This window comes from Balaenoptera acutorostrata, chromosome 3, assembly GCF_949987535.1.
Source record: "Balaenoptera acutorostrata chromosome 3, mBalAcu1.1, whole genome shotgun sequence".
Taxonomy (NCBI): Eukaryota; Metazoa; Chordata; class Mammalia; order Artiodactyla; family Balaenopteridae; genus Balaenoptera; species Balaenoptera acutorostrata.
The window spans coordinates 108,937,363-108,952,296 of record NC_080066.1 but is presented as its reverse complement, the minus strand read 5'-3'; the positions used below and the strand labels follow the sequence as shown (position 1 = coordinate 108,952,296).

At 33.3% G+C, this 14,934-nt stretch overlaps 1 protein-coding gene across 3 annotated transcripts in view; it reads left to right on the top strand.

Annotated features, from left to right (window-relative positions):
* NOVA1 (NOVA alternative splicing regulator 1) overlaps positions 1 to 14,934 on the top strand; it is a 139,495-nt gene that overhangs the window by 120,730 nt on the left and 3,831 nt on the right. The window lies entirely within an intron of this gene.

Here is a 14,934-nt window from a genome sequence, read left to right as displayed (position 1 = left end):
CCATCTTTTCTTAAATTCACTCCTATCAGGTTTTTGCCTCCATTCTACCAAAACTGTGTTTGCATAGGATATCAGTGATGATCACATAGCTAATTCCAGTTGTCTGTTCTCCATGTACATGTTATTTGGCCTATCAACAGTATTTGTTATAATTTGTCACTTTCACTTTCTTGGTATACTTTCATTACTTGGCTTCTAGGATATTATTGCACAACCTTGATTTTCCTCCTGTATTATACCTTGTGCTTCATCTCAAAATCCTTTGCTAGTTCTTCCCATCATTCCTCTTAATGTTGGAGTGATCCGGGTCTTAATACTTGAAACTCTTTCTGGGTATATAGTTTTCTTTCTCCTCATATAATACCTTGGCTTTTATATTCTGACATATGCAAAATTTATGTTTCCAATGAGAGGCAGGTTTACTATGAACTAATGAAGCTTAAGCCTTAAGATTCCTAACCTGCACATGCTTATTACAAGGCCCTCTACCTAGTTTTATCTTTATAATTTTGAATGTAGAGGTCAAAGATGTCCTCTAAAATTGTATAAGATCCCACATAACTTGGGTTCACATTTATCTCTCATCTGGATCTCAGAGTGAAACTACAGACTGTATCCAGTTTCCCACTCTGCATTTCCACGTCCATATCTAAGGGACATCTTTAATTCAGAAGTCCTAAAATTACTCCAGACCTGCTCCACCTATAGCCTTTACCGTCTCAGTTGAAGCAATTCCATACATCCACTTTCTCAGATCAGAAATCTTGGATTCATCCTCATCTCTTTTCTTTAATACCCCAAATCCAGTTCCTATAAGAAATAATGTTGACTCTACCATTAAAAAATATATAGAATGTTGACCACTTCTCATTACATCTACTGCTACCCTAGTCCAAGCCTGAATTATTACAAAGGCCTCTGTATAGGTTTCTCTGACTTTCTACCTTTGCTCCCCAAAGTCTGTTCTCCACTGAGCAGACTATGGCTTCTAAAATATGTCAGTTTTTAAAAATTACACCTGTGATAGTTTTCCATTGCACTCAGCAAAAGCCAATATCCCCAAAATGACATCCATTAACTTACAAGATCTGGACCTTGCCACATTACCATGTTCACTTCATTTCCTACCACTTGCCTCCTTCCTCACTCTGCCCCAGGCAAATTCACCTGCTTGTGTTTCCTTGCAGACATTAGGCATGTGCTTGCCTCTCTCTGCACAAAATTCTCTTATCTCAGAGATCTACTTGGCTAACACCTTCATAGTCGTCAAGTCTTTGTTCAAAATTCACCTCTCAGTACCCTATGGAGAAAATCCCTTCTTCAAGTGAAATTTTGCAATAATAATAAAAGCCATGTGGTATTAACACAAACAAATATAATTGGTCAATGAAACATAAAAGAGATTTCAGAAATATCAATAGATCCAAGTACATATGGGAACTTAACTGTATTCTGTCATTCATTAAGAAAGGTAGTGTAGGGGCTTCCCTGGTGGCGCAGTGGTTGAGAATCTGCCTGCCAATGCAGGGGACACGGGTTCGAGCCCTGGTCTGGGAAGATCCCACATGCCACGGAGCAACTGGGCCCGTGAGCCACAATTACTGAGCCTGCGCGTCTGGAGCCTGTGCTCCGCAACAAGAGAGGCCGCGATGGTGAGAGGCCCGCGCACTGCGATGAAGAGTGGTCCCCACTTGCCGCAACTAGAGAAAGCCCTCGCACAGAGACGAAGACTCAACACAGTCATAAATAAATAAATAAAAGAACGTGAATTTCTAAAAAAAAAAAAAAAAAAAAAAGAAAGGTAGTGTAATTTAGGGATTAAGAGAACTGTACTCTTAGGCCATAGTTCCTAGCTTCTTTGCCACTTCCTAATTTTCGGATTTGAGGAAACATCCTTAACTTCACCATGTGTTTTCTGTTTGTAAAATGAATAATAACAGTGCCTACTTCATAGGGTTGTCATGATTCTTAAATGAATCAGTACATGAGAAGCATTTAGAATACTGCCTGGTCCAGAGTAATAGTTGTGTCATTTTATTTATTTTAGAAAAGGATGTTTTATTTAATAAACGGTGCTGGCATACTTGACTATCCACCTGAAAGAAAATAAATTTGACCTCTACCTTGTACAATATGTAAAAATAAATCTCAATGCATTCAAGATTGAAACTGTAAGACTATTTGATGAAATTATGGTGTGTGAAATCAAGTTGAGGGTGACTTTCTTAAGCAAGAAGGAAATCTAAAACATAAAGGAATAGGTTAAAACATTCAAATATATAAATATTTTATATTTTGGTATAGTAGAATACACCATTAATAAGCAAAAGGTGACAGTAAGCTTGGAAAAATATGTTGAACACATTTGACAGTGAATTAATTACTATATAGAGAAACCCTAGATTGATATTAAAAAATAAAAACCCAGGAGAAAAAAATAGGTCAAGATTATGAAAAGGCAGTTTTCAGAAGAGGAAATGGAAATGCCCAATAAACATATGAAAGCATGTTTAACCTTACCAGGCATCAGGAAAATTTGAATCAACATCACAAGATTATATATTTTTTTACCAGATAGACAAAATGTTATGTGTGTGTATATAATACACATATATCAAGAACACAAAAATTTAATCTCCGTGTGTGGGCCTGTGTGTGTGTGCATGTGTTTATAAATTAAAAGTGCTGTCAAGAATATAGGAAATAATCATTCTCATACAGTGTTGATATAAGAAATGCTATAATATTACAGCTTTTGAGAATCTACCCAGTAAAATTTAATGTACCAATACATAGAAATATAGACAAAGATGTATATTGCAGTATTATTTACAGTGGCAAAAGTTGGAAAACCACCTGCTTTAACAGGAGAGTGGCTGAATAAATATGGTATTGTAGAATATTATGTGGTGAAGCTATTAAAAATAGTGAGTTAGAGCCATATAAATTGGCCTAGAATAGTGTTTGTAATATATTAACTAAAGAAAATTAAGTTGCTAAGAAACATACGGCCTTATTTTTAAGTCAAAAATATCTTGTGTTCATGAATCATCAGGGTGATGACAAGGAATATGAACATTATTAACTTTTTATGTTTCTACTTTGTTTTTAAAGTGTTAACTAAGGGAATGTAAAACAAGATGGAAAAAAATAATGGCTCCAGTTGCGATATTATGTAATGTTTTAAGGAATATAAAGTGGCAACTTTCCAAAAGATTGAGAAAGATTGGACTGTCTTTGATATTAGGTATCTGTTTGGACTACTTGACTCCTTCATTTCCTAGTTGTGGGATGCTTTTTGAGGAGTTTCAAGAAGGATCACAAGAGAGGCTTTAGGATTAGAGGAGACACTTACTAAGTGGCAAAGGAACTGGCAGCTGTTTCAGAGGTTAAAGTTATGCCAAATTAAATGATTATGTAATATTTGTAATAGTTTTCTTTGTTAATTAATATATCAAAGGTTCTCAATTCTAGCCTCATCAAAATTACCTATGTAGATTCTTATTTAATAGATTTAGGATGAGATTAGGCATCTATATTTGAAGAGTTGGAAAAATGTTTCCTGAAGCCTCTTGTTATTTGTGAATCACCATTTACCATATGAAAAATGCACAGTAGTTTATTAAAAACACGATAATTATATAATTGTGTATTACATAACACTATCTCTTCACAACTTTACTTCGACTTTTTAATGAAATAACACTTTGAATATTATTTGATTAACATTAAATTAAAGAACAAATATTTGATTTGATTTGATTTGTGCACAAGTTGAAGGGAAAGTGTTAGTATTATCACTGAAAACAGTAAAGGTTACTAATTAATACAATTTAAATCTATGAAGAAATATTATACAAAGGATGATTGTCTTTTCAGATAGCAGTAGTAGTCTTTTGACTGTTACCAAATACAGTTAGAGGTTCTCTAACCTTGGAAATCTTTATATATGCAGATTACATTACTGTTTTTAAAGATTATTTAGCAATATTCTTGCCAAAATTTATGGCGGAGAGCTAAATGAGCACTTCCTAACCATACCCATTCCACAGCAAACTTCTAATTTTGTTAGTGTGCTATGCTGTAGATGGTTTGTCCTTCACACCCAGTGATGGGCATCAGAGGATCTTCCTGAGGGCAAGTTAAGAATTACTGCTGAAAGCAGCACACCATTAATATTTTCAGGTTAGAATTATAACACATCATTTAGTAAATCCCATGTTATGTGACCTTCCAAAGTCCCTTCTAAAGGTTTGATTTCATATGAAGACATATTTGTATTTATGGAAAGCCTAGGGCTTTTCAAGTTTTCAGATTGAAGAAAATGGTAAACTTCAGAGGGAAAGAGTTAATGAAATATGAAATGTTCCTTGTTTTACATCCCATATATGGCTCAGTCACTGATAAAAATGCAGAGTGCCTTGTCTAGTGTTGGCTGGTAAGTAGGCAGATACGCAATGTTCTTCGTCTTTCTGGACTACCTAGTAGGTAAGGGTGGTTGTTTGTTTCATCAGCATTCTCCCTGCAGTCATAGCTCTGGTAGTTCTTGCACACAGTGTGTTCTCAAGACAGAACGTTATATGTGCCTTTAGATAACTAAAGCACTTAGTGCCTCATCACTCCAGAATGTGCACTAGTCTTGCTCTGTGTGTGTGTATATGTACCCTTCAACAGAATTTTTTTATCTTTCAAATAGAGCCATATAAAATGGAAAATACATAAAACAGGAAAATCAGGTAGTTATCAAGTTTATTTTCAATATTTTAATTTTATTTTAAAAAAGCTTAGAAATAGGAAAATCTTTGCATATTCTCTCTGATAATATCTTTGCATATTCTCATAGTTTTGCCAGATTGAGGAGTTTGATACCTGATCACTGTGGAATAAAAATTGTCTCTTGTTTTTTCTAATTTTTTAATCTTTGATTTGGGAATATTCCAGTTGATCTTTTTCTCAGCTTTTCTTCTGAACCTAGTACCTTATAATTTATTTTATTGGTCTTTGGTTTAGCTATTGTTTTTTTCCTTCCATTAGGTGATACAGTCCTTCAATTACTCTTTAAAAATATATTTGAGAAAGGAAGTGATCTGTTTCACTAACTTTAGACAAATAATGGCTATAAAAGTAATGTATTTTTATTTGTGATTCATTAAGTATTAGAAGTGAATTACTTCAATCCATATGTAGGAAAAGAATTTAGTTTTATGACTAATAATACATTTTGTTAAATTGCAGACATTTTTCTGTAGCTTTTTATATATTAGTCAATATGTATTTGCACATTACAAGTATTAATGTAATAAGAATAATTCAGGACATTTTCATTTCTTAATGACAGTCATTTGTGATAGTAAATTGTCAACTTCCCTTTACTAATAAGACATTGAAATGTAGGCACCTATTATTTTTAAAAAAACAAATATTGCCTTCAGAAAAATTCTTGGTGAAATTAAAATATAAGAAATGTTGAATTAGCTTGATTAATAAATATAAAATACTTACAAGCAACTGTAATTTGATTTCAGTAATATTTTAAATCATGTTAAAATATGGTACATCAATCTATCATTAACTAATTAATAATAATACTTAATTTTAATGGTAAAAATGGCTTAATCAAAAATTTGTAAAAGCAAAGTAATCCAAATTGTGAAAGTTTTCTTAATAATTAGTTACCTAGTTACATAAGTTTAAATAGAGATCAGTTTTTAAACATAGCTGAGAAATTTACTTCCAATAATATCTTATCAAATTAGTTTGCTTACATTATAGAAGATTAAATCAACCCATGTACCAAACTCAGACTTTTAAATGGCTTTATATTCCTAGATTAGATTAACTTTGTGGTTTTCCTAAACAGGCATTTAGCATAATTACATGATTCTTATTTAAAACTATGATTTTAAATTTTCTTATTTTAAAATTTTAAAGTATTTTATAAATCTGCTTTTCTGTCATTTATCAAATCATTTTATTTACACATTTAAATGTTTATTAGTATTTATTGTACCACATGTCCGGAAGCTTCATGAAAGCGAGATCTTAACCTTTTTATTTAACTCTGTATTTCCAACATCTGGAACAGTACCTAGAACTCAGTAAATAATTGTTCAATGAATACCAGAAATATACTAAATTTATTTTAAATGAATTGTTTATTCTGCTTTTGCAGCATTTGTTTATTCAACATCCTAATTTGGGGATAATTTTTCTATTTCCTTTTGTGATACTAATTTTTAAAAATTTAAGACAAGGTTTATATGGTAAGAAGAAAAGCTCATCTGAAACCCAACCTCTATTATTTTCTTTATTTCAGTTTTATCTGCATATAATTTTACACTGTTTAATTTAAATTCTATGTATACATTTATGTATTTTTAAAATTTTGCATAGATATTTTCCACATTATTTTATAGCTTTATATAGTGTCTTTACACTGTTCTGTGTATATGACATTTTCCATGTTTTGGATTATTTCCCAGATGGATCACAGAAGGAGAGAAACTAAGTTAAAGATTATGCTCATTTTATAACTTAATGTGTTCTATAAGGTGATTTCCAAAAGCTGATATATACTGCCACAGAAAAGAGATTAAAAGAAAGAGATTAGTAGTTAAGCCATTCCCTCATTTTCATTTGGTTTGCCTTTTTTTTTTTTTTTTTTTTTGGTGATTAATTTTGCTGCTCTGCTTTGAATATCTTTGATTATTTTAGAAGTTAAATATTTTCTTATCCTGCACAATTCTTTGCTGTCCACTATTTAATGAATTGTTTGTTCATTTTTACCTTCCACTGGATTACCTTATCCATTTCTCTGGCTTTAAATACTATCTCTATGTTAACTCTCAAACTCATAGCCAATCACCTACTTGATATCTTCACTTGGATGACTGGTAGGCATTTCAAACTTGATATATCCAAAACAGAATTCCTGATTCCCTCTATGCTTTTCTTTCACACCTGTCCATCATCTGCTTCAGTAAACACAGCCCCTACTTTCATGTGCATGGCTATTTTTCACTTTTTCAATTGATTTCAATCAATTTCACTTAAATTGATTGTTGCAACCTTTAAAATATTAAGTTGAAAATATTAGTTTTCATATAAAAAGCCCAAATATTTCAGATATATTTTTTCACTAATCAGAATTAAGAACTCTGAACATATATCTTAGTGTACATGCCCTGGAAGAGATGAGCCAAAAAGAGAGGGTTTAAAAATAATAATAATAGTTTCAAAGAGCTTTTTGATAATCTGACACATGGATGGTAATGGCAAATGGGACTTCCAGAAATTTAACCTCAATTTAGTAAAAGCTGGTTTAGTAAGCATTAAGAAGACAATACCTCAAATTATTTTCATTTGTAAATAATGAGCTGCTCTATAATAGTTTATCATTTACAACCCTCACGGTTTCTTCATAATTACTTGACTTCTAGTAGTATTCTTTTTTTATATCATTATGTCTAGCTTTTTTTTCACTTCCTTCTTCTTATAAAGAATAGATTTCTCCTATTATTCTTATTCCTAAGTATATCCCTCTCTGACATGTAATATGGTATATTTTTAAAATATGCAACAGTCACCAAAAGAAAAAAAAAAAAACTTGGATTAATGCTTCAAGGGGAAAAGTGAAAAATATGTTAAGTCAAAAAAAAATAGTTCAGTTAAACTTTATTTGCCTTTAGAAATTTTTTGGTGATTATCATTCATTTTTCTGTCTTGTTCCAAAGAGTCACAAAAAAGAGGTGTACTGTCATTTTCTGCCATGTCTTACAGCCAGAGGGGAAAGTAAAGTATGGCCCTTAGGAAGAAGATATAAAATGGATGTATGGTCTCCACAAAACTTTTTAAAGTCAATTATTTTAAGGTAAAAATGCAATTGCTTGAAGCAAGGCAAGGTGTGGGAGGTAACTGCACCAGTTATGAATTGTGATTATGATTCATAGACACTGTCATTTTGTCATCTTATTAATTGATCCAGTTCATTGCTTAATCAAGTAAACACTAATATGTTTATATTCTAGACTTTTAGAACCAATCTGACCACATTTTTTATGGCTAGAGAAGCCTAGCCACAAGCTTGATTAGTAAGAAGCTACAAAATTGCATAGGAAAAACATAATGCATTGATGAAAAATTAAGAAAAAGGCATATAGTGCATATTTAATTACTATAATCTTATTGGATTTTTTACTTATTTATTTATTTATTTATTTGGCTGTGTTGGGTCTTCGTTTCTATGCGAGGGCTGTCTCTAGTTTTGGCAAGCAGGGGCCACTTTTAATTGCGGTGCGCGGGCTTTTCACTGTCGCGGCCTCTCTTGTTGCGGGGCACAGGCTCCAGACGCACAGGCACAGTAGTTGTGGCTCACGGGCCCAGTTGCTCCGCGGCATGTGGGATCTTCCCAGACCAGGGTTCGAACCCGTGTCCCCTGCATTGGCAGGCAGATTCTCAACCACTGCGCCACTAGGGAAGCCCATCTTATTGGATTTTTAAATGAGAAATCTGTGTTACTGATTTCAGGAATTTTATGACAAGATTAAAACATCTGTATATTTGTCTTTTCGTAAATTTCAGTATCGGTGCAATATAATTTGAATTTTAGATTTTAGAGATGATAAAGTTGTTTTTGTTTTAAGAACCCAGTGTCATATTTTACACACACACACACACACACACACACACACACACACACTCCTGCATGGCCATGATGGAGTCTTTCAAATACTTTATTATTTAGCTCTTACATAAATCCATATATTTTGCATTACATTCAAGCTGCTCTGGAAGACATAAGATTTCAGCAAGCAAAAATGTGTAAGTTTAAGGGGAAGAACAGTGTTGGAAATATAGGCAACATTTTAGTCATTTGGAACAAATGAATAAACAAAGGCAAAGACCTAGAAAAACAACTAATATAGAGTATATTTAAGAACTAGCAGGTAAAGTTTGGATTCAGCATAGAATACTAGTCGTAGAAAATGAAACTGGGAAGACAAGTTGTGGACAGGGTATGGAGAATTTGGAATGTCTACATAAGGAGTCTGGATAATTTAGTGGGTAGCTGGAAGGGGATCATTGAAGGCTTTTGATTAGGGTTTTTTAATAATGCTAAAATAAAAACTCATCCACAGTCTTATCAAGTTGTCTGATTTTATAGATGATGAAACTGAAGTGATTGACAAAGGTCACACCGCAGAGCCAGGGTGAAGGTCCATATGTCCTAACTGTCAATTCTAGATTCTTTTTATTATACCACACATTCCTTTAGATAGGCTAAAGCAGTAGGACTGGCAAGAAGCATTGCAGGGGGAAAAAAATCAACAGTGCATAACAGGATGTAGAGATCTAGGGAGCAAGAGAAGGCACAGATGGCTTCCAGGTTTAAAACCTGGTGTTGGCAGTAGGTGGGGGGTAAGGATATATGAGAGAAGATAGCATGGTATTTTACGATAGATATAAAGACATACTTATGAAAACTGTACTGCCTTGAATTTGGTTATCAAAAGTAAGTAGATTAAACACACTAGTAGAGAGTTGGAATAGCTGCTTTTTCATTCATTTTGGATATTTCATGTAGCTCTGTCGTACATACTTTGTCAGAGCAGTATTTTTTAGAAAGGCAGTTATTTATATATTTTAAAATCTATAATCAAAAGACAGATACACTTTTTTCAGTTTACTTTGGTCAGCAGTTCAGTGTGGATCCCCCAAATGACACATACATCTCCAGTGGCCACTAATAAATGGTGCCTCAGTAGCCCAAGGTGTAATACATTAGGCAAATGAAAGAGATTTATCCTGTTAGATCATGTATATCTCAGTAAAAGATATGTTAAATAATCCACTCGTGTCTCTTTACCAGAGTTATGACATCTTGACTTTTAGAGCATCAAGAGATACAATAAACTGTCAGTATTTCTTTTGGATAGGCAAATACTACATGATATAGCAAGAACTTATTTTCAAGGATACTGTTTTGTCAATTACACGTTATTGAAATCCAATTCTAAGTGGCTTAACCAAAAAAAAAAAAAGAGGGAGGGAATTATATTGATTCTGTGCTGGCTTTATACATGGTTAGATTCAGATGCCAAAATGGTATCAGAAACCTCTCTCTCCATTTCTGAAGTCTCCTTTTATCTAAGTCAACTTATAATTATTTTCAGTCAGCTTCTTCCTCTTTCCGTATAGTGACAAGATAGGACTAGTAACATCAAGCTTGTGTTCTGCTAGATTAAATGCACAGTTACTTCCATCCCAACAATTTCACAGATTCTTCAGGCTAACTCTTATTGGACCATCCTGTGTCATGTGCTCAATCCCAAATCAGTACCTGCTACGAGTGTGGAAAGTGTGATATGCAGGCTTCTTAGGTCATGTGTCCACTTCTAGAGGCATTGGAAGGTGGTCAGCCTTACCTAAAGTACATGGCACTCAGAATGAGAGAGGGTTATTTCCTGAAGGAAAACTGAAGTCTCTTGTTGTAAGGAAGATCGACGTCAGCTGACTGAGTGAATGAAATAGCAGGTATCCACAATTGATAGGAATTGCTTTGAAAATGTAAAGCAGTACATATATAGTGTATAACATGGCAGCCCTAAATGAAATAGTTCATACTATTAATTGAGCTATCTTAAATTATACTGGAACTTGTTCTGCATTTATTTTAAAGTATCGCTTTATGAAATAGTTCAATAATTTTCCTGCCATGATAATGAAGAAATACGATGCCTACAGACACTGTCATTCTTTTTTAAGACCATAATGAATTGGGGTTCTTATTTGGCAAAGGAGTAAATGTGTTTTTCTTAATGCTTATTTTTAATCAGAAACGTATCAATATTAAAGCCTACCTATTTGGTATTTTTAACTCTTTCCATGGGATTCCCATAGAGGTTCTTTTGTGGTTGCAAATAGAGAAACAGCTACTTCATTACTTTTTTTTCTGAAAAGTTGATGCTAATGAAATTAGTATAATTATACTGTTAATCTTACTTCATGTTTCTTTGATATAACAATTGTAAGTCTAGGAATAAGCAGAATTTAAGTAAAATTCTTTTCTTTAAAAATAATACCATTATTTAAGCAGATCATCACATCACTACTAAAATGGACTTAGGTTTGAACAGGAACTCTCCAACACAGAGATAACAGAGCAACCTCATTGGGAATGTCTGACAGTAAAGAATAGGCTACTGATAGTACAAAAATGAGACATGATCATCTTTCAAAGATTTTCTTAAAAAAAAAAAAAAAAAAAAAGATTTTCTTATCCCTTCTTCTTCCAGTTAGGCTTTCTGTCTCCTTTGTACCCATTATATATTTCTGTACCCACACTTTTAAGACTTGACTGCACTGACACATTGACACATCTGTTTTCTATAACTGGTCTGGAAGTTCCTTAAAGACAGAAACAGTGCCATATGTATCCTTTATTTCTAGCTCCCAACACAGGGCCTGGGCCACTCAATAAGCATTTCATAGAAGATTGGGTGGATGGTAGCAACTGTAGATCATAGTTCTGAAGGGAAAACTGATTTGTAACTGTCAGGAATATATCTGGTTTAGCTGATACATGTTACACCAAATAATTGTATGCTGTTTAAGGTCCAGTTTTTCTTTCTTTCAGTTCTTCAGAAATAATATTATGTAAGTCAGTGTGTTAACAGACTTTACCAATGAAAATGAAGTCACAGATACAATTAAAATTTGCTATTTGTCATATCAGTGGGGATGCAAACACAGATTTTCCTTTTTTAAAAAATAAATTTATTATTTATTTATGTCTGCGTTGGGTCTTCGTTGCTGCACTCAGGCTTTCTCTGGTTGCAGTGAGTCGGGGCTACTCTTCGGTGCAGTGCGCGGGCTTCTCATTGCGGTGGCTTCTCTTGTTGCGGAGCACAGTCTCTAGGCACACGGGCTTCAGTAGTTGTGGCTTGCGGCCTCTAGAGTGCAGGCTCAATAGTTGTGGCACACGGGCTTAGTTGCTCCGTGGCATGTGGGATCTTCCCGGACCAGGGCTTGAACCCGTGCCCCCTGCATTGGCAGACGGATTCTTAACCACTGCACCACCAGGGAAGTCCCAGAGATTTTCCTTTAGGTAAATGCTGTATTCCTATATCTAAAAAGTAAGCAAATAGGTTATCGCACATAATTCTCCACACTCCTTTCCTCCAACCCCCACCCAATGAGTGTTCAGTTGCCCACCATCTCCAAGCTTCCACACCTGTGTCTCACTGCTTTTTGGCTCTGATCTGATGCATAGGGTGGAAATAGAACACTACTCTCTCTGAGATATTATACAAGTGAATTAATTTTTCTTTTTGTCTCAACTTGTTTTCAGAGGGTCTCTTTCCTCTCTGTGTCCATATTAGATTAATATTAAATGTGCAAATAAATATGGATGTATTTTTTAACTTTTCAGAGAAAAAAGTGTAATTCTAAGAGGTTTTCATGTCCTTGTGTCAGAAATAAAAGTTGGGTAACTTTCAGTGGCTAGGCTACTAAGTATATTTATTAAATTTGGAATTTAATAACTTACATTTTCTTTAATTTTCTAATTTCTAAGATTATTCATTGTAAGCAGAATTATTCCTATCTAAAGTTGATAAATGCTACATATTACAAATATTAATATGCAATCACTATTGTCTTCTATTAAATCATAACACACCTTTATATGTGGACAAATGTCAATTATACCAACAAAATTCGGAGGCCAGATCAGTATTTGGTAAAACAACAAATACAAATATGTCTGACAGTACTTCATATAAGATTATTTCAAATAGTTAAAACTAAAATCCAGGGCTTCCCTGGTGGCGCAGTGATTGAGAATCTGCCTGCCGATGCAGGGGACACGGGTTCGAGCCCTGGTCTGGGAAGATCCCACATGCCGCGGAGCAACTAAGCCCGTGAGCCACAATTACTGAGCCTGCGCGTCTGGAGTCTGTGCTCCGCAGCAAGAGAGGCCGCGATAGTGAGAGGCCTGCGCACCGCGATGAAGAGTGGCCCCCGCTTGCCGCAACTAGAGAAGGCCCTCGCGCAGAAACGAAGACCCAACACAGCCATAAATAAATAAATAAATAAATAATTAAAAAAAAAAAAAAAACTAAAATCCAGAAAATGTGCTTACTACATAAGGACATCTTTAATGTAAAGATAGATGATGTGATGTAATTCTTTAATTTGCAAAGATACATATTTTTTGGAAGATGTTTACTTTTATGAAAAGTTCACATACTATTTCTGAAATATATGTTATTTCAGAATTTTTGAATATTTAAAAGAAAGAAAAATGATTAAAGGGAAAAATTTTAAAAGGAAGGACAAGGTAATGTGCTTGTGTAAGTAATATAAGTACTGTGCACATACTTGCAAGTTCTTTTGGAAGCATAAACTAGTCCTAGAGTTAAAAGAAAAGGTTATAGGTGCAATAAATATAGTATGAGACTGGTATGCAGTGTAGTAGAAATTAACATCATCTTCACATACCTTATACAAGCTTAAGGTGATTTTAGAGTGGATGTTATAAAATTATATATTTCATTACTTTTTATTGACAGTCTATAGGATAGTTCCCATAATTAACCTCTCATGTGCTGTTCTCTTCGTGGGTTATAATCATACAGGCAATCATTACATTGAGCAAAACAGCAGTGATATTAAAGTTTAAAATAATTTAAGAACAGCTCTTTTGAAAGTCTTGGTTGATTAATATATTTTTCTTCATAAAAAAATTACATTGAAACACCTCAATTTGTCAGTATATAAATGTTTTGAACAATATTGTTTCGCAAAAATGTTTCTCATTTTCAAAAGAAATATTCACAAAATATAATCATATTTAACATTCGGATTTTTAAATCCTTAAAAGTAAATTTTCTTAATATTTTATGTGCACAGGATAAAATGTAAGGATGATTCTAATCTTATAATTGGTGTAAGATGTAATCATGCTTTAACTTTCTAATTATATCACTTTAACATATTTCAGCATTTCAGACAAATAATTTTCTACCAAAAAGTCTGTGAACAAAATTAACAAATTAACATGTTAAAAAAATTATTTCTCAGTCTACTTCTTGAAACTGAATGCACTTAATCAGGGGAATATGAGGGATATATTTGACATTCCGAAGAAATGTCTCTAGAAAATTTAGATTTTTTTCAAAAAAAATGAAATGATTATATAGACAAATCGTAATGAAACAAAACTCTACTGTGACTATAAATTATATGTGTGGTAAGAAAAGTTGTGTGGTATGTGTGTGTGTGTGTGTTTAATACATGTAAATATATTTATGAGGTAGCCCAGTCTAGAATTTGAATTTATACTTTCACTGCTTGCTACCTTCCTAAAAATGCATGGCTCTATTTTTTAAAAAAATATCCGTACCCAAATCTGTGTTTTAAAGATAACATGACAATACTTGCTAAAAATTAACTAATGAGATATCTCATAGATGATCTCAACTAAATTTCTGCTCAAATTTCAACAAATATTTCAGCCTGCCCGTTTAAATGTCTGGGACAAGGAAGGCAGTTCCTTCAGTGCTTTGTCAGTGACAGAACATTCACAATTTTTTATCTACCTGATGAGTCATAAAACAGTGTCATATGTATTTTTGTGCTACCAAAACATAACTTTAAATGTTAATATCTGTATTTTAATTTTAAGGATTATAAAAATAACATACTGATTTTATACCTCTTATAATAGTATTTGATTATGACTAAATAAATAAAAATATGCTGGGTTTTGTAGCTGGATGTTTCAGAACAAATTAGCTAAAATGCCTATACTTCGTACAGTCACATTGAATCGTTGTAAGTATTCATGTGACTACAGTAATTTTCAGTAACCTTTGACAATATGGTTGTAAGCTGTTTTTAAAAATGTAGCTATTACTGCCAAAAAGAGAATGA